Raw genomic sequence first — 574 nt, forward strand, 5'->3', positions numbered from 1 at the left:
GGACTGCTCTCGCCATTTACACTGCATAAATGGAAGTTTAGGTATACCATTAAATGTCTGTCTCAAGAAAAAAAAAAAAAAAAAGAAAGAAAAAGAAAAAGAAAAAGAAAAAACAGACAGCCACCGAGCATTTGCTCTGTGTGCGTGGTGGGGTCCTCGGCACTGGGAGTACAGCAGGAACAAGCAACCTCCCCATCAGCACTGTACCATTCTAGAGGTCAGGCAAAATAAGCAAGTTCAGACAGGGCTAAGCCTCGGGGGAGGGGCAGGCAGAGGCAGAAGAGTGAGCTGAGTACCAGGTACTGGGGAGTGGTCTCGAGTGGCCATGAAGGTGGCATGTCAGAACCCCACTTTTCAGAGGAGGAAACTGAAGGCAGATATTCATTGCTAGCAGGGAAATGAGTATGGAAGCACAGCAAGGTCAGTTTCAGAAAGACGGAGAGGTCAGGGGCATCAAGGGACTCAAAGCCTGCTTAATATTTACCCAGGCAAAGTTAATGGGCTGTGAGGAAACAGGTCAATAATAGAGGGGACTAGGAGTCCACCCCGTCCCCTCCCACAATTCTTTGACCTA

The sequence above is a fragment of the Mus pahari genome, chromosome 9 (genome assembly GCF_900095145.1).
Source record: "Mus pahari chromosome 9, PAHARI_EIJ_v1.1, whole genome shotgun sequence".
NCBI classification, from domain to species: domain Eukaryota; kingdom Metazoa; phylum Chordata; class Mammalia; order Rodentia; family Muridae; genus Mus; species Mus pahari.